Source organism: Xenopus laevis, chromosome 4L (genome assembly GCF_017654675.1).
Source record: "Xenopus laevis strain J_2021 chromosome 4L, Xenopus_laevis_v10.1, whole genome shotgun sequence".
Lineage (NCBI taxonomy): Eukaryota > Metazoa > Chordata > Amphibia > Anura > Pipidae > Xenopus > Xenopus laevis.
Genome location: NC_054377.1, coordinates 76,298,792 through 76,301,291, shown reverse-complemented (window position 1 = coordinate 76,301,291; position 2,500 = coordinate 76,298,792).

Here is a 2,500-nt window from a genome sequence, read left to right as displayed (position 1 = left end):
TTTTTCTGTACTTGAATTAGTTGTTGCTTTAGTTGTTTGCCTTTTATCACTGCTTGTGGTTTTAATAATATTGCATAAATATAAGAATAATGTGTGCATTATAGGCATAATAATTCAGCAGAGACCGTGGCAGGCCCCCATTCTACCTTAAATGGGTGGTGTACCTTTAAAGAGATACTGACATAAAAATAAATGAAAATAACCTTTTTTAGTATCTATCATAAATTGTCTTTGAATGCTATTTATACTTTTGCCATAAAAGTATTTGCCTAGTGTTTTTACATTACCCTTCTTACTGCCTTTTCCTCTATGAGGGGGCTGCCATATTTGTGCAGCAGTAGTCCATTAACATTAGAAACGCTAACTGACAGGTTAAGAAGGGACAGTCAGGTTGGCAAAACAGTTCAAGAACTTCAAGTGACAATTACTTAGAAAAGCAGAACTATCAGCAAAAAATGATCAACATGACTTTAGGTAACTTTTAATGTAGATTAATATTTCGAAAAGTAAATTTTTAGTGTCAGTATCGCTTTAAGTTAAATTTTAGTATGTTATAGAATGGCCAATTCTAAGCAACTTTTCAATTGGTCTTAATTTTTGTAATAGTTTTCAAGTTATTTGCTATCTTCTTCTGACTCTCTCCAGATTTCAAATGGGGCTCACTGACCCCATATAAAAATCAATTTATCTGTAAGGCTACAATGGTATTGTTATTGATTTTTTTTTTTTATCTCCTATTCATATTCCAGTCTCTTATTCAAATCAGTGGATGGTTGGTAGGGTAATTTCGACCCTAGTAACCAGATTGCTGAAACTGCAAACTAGAGAACTGCTGAATAAAAAGCTAAATAATATAAAAACTATAATTAACAATATGATAGGGTTTTTAATTTAAAAATACCCTATCATATTGTCTCAGAATATCCCTCTCTGCATCATACTAAAAGTTAACTAAAATATGAACAACCCCTTTAAAATGATTTTTTGTAAAAAAAAGTGTGATAAATGAGAAATTTTTTAATGTTTCTTATCGCAAACTATAAAATTCGCAATCTATATCCTACTGTTGTGTGAGGGGCAAAGGGTTGGCAAAATGTTTGTTACATTTTCGCAATGGCAAAATTGTTCACAATTAGATGTTTATCATCTATCTATCAACTATCTTTCTTACTTTAGTGTAAGTTCTGACAAAAGTGAAACTTACAAGAGCTTCCATAAATTACAGAAAGTGTTATTTTTTTAATTGCTTCTCTCTTTGAAGAAGGCACTAGTTTTAGAGGAAAAACTGGCCAGCTCTTGTTTTCCTGTTCTGCAGTAGGCTTTACTATGTTGCCTCATGGAAAAAATAAAATAAAAACAGATACGCGATATGGTGCATGTGTCAGTTATCAGTTAATCTTAAACTGCAGAAGCTCTATAAAACTATATTATGTAATCTGTCTGATCCAACCTGTTGGATCAGTGAATATTGGGCTTTCTGGTGTGTACTGAATTGCACTGTGTGTACTGAACTCTCCTTGGCTTATTAATGTAGAAAGTGCAACCTGCTGTGTCACTGATAGCTGCTAAAACTAAGGCCTCATGCTTTGCACCACAAATTTTAACCTCTCTTGTTTAACATTAAAGGATATGTTAAGATTACATTTTCCTACCATGTATATAAGTTTGGCACATCTTCACCACCCAAGCCACATCATTTGTACTGCAAATACCCCCTCCATTTGCCAGTGCCATCACATTTTCCTCAAACAAATAACAGCTTTCACCCGGCGGCCCTTTTCCCTCTGACACATCATCAGTGACATTGACATCTGCAAACAGGACATGTATGCTGTAAAGTTCATGCAATGCAGAATGCAGGTTTACAAAGGCACAACATACTTTGATAAAAAGTTATGCTGGGGTTAAGCACTGTAATAGTTAAGCTGAGCTCAGGATAGGTGGTTAGGATGAAAAAATACAATCAGACAGCTAGAGTTTCTATGTGAACCAGCAATGCTATCTCTTCATTGGTTGTTAGACTGGAGGGTGTATTTAGTAATCTGAGCGTAGAAGAACTGAGCAAGCTCATGTGCCAACAGCCAAAGCAAATTCCTGAGGGAGGGGCAGAGTGGGTTTGAGAAGTAGAAGGATTTCTAAGTGATTAAGGGGATGCTGCAGCCTTACTGTTAACCTTTTAACAACTAGAGTGGCAAGTATCTAAAGATTTCAAAGAGGCTGTTCACTAATTAAATTTGGCTGTGGGGGTTACATGTACTTTAAGGCGGATATTTACCAAAATTCTAATTTTTCCCATTTTGTTTTAAACAAAGTCAACCTAACTCCCATCCACAAATATAACTAATTTATCAAATAATCGGCTCGAAAAATTTGGTGCAGAAAAACTCTCAACAAAATCGTACAATTCAAATCGTGCGACTTTTTCAAATTGTCATCAGAAAACCTCGACTTTTTCAGATTACCGTATGAAAACCAGCGCAGATCAGGATGTCAAGAAGCA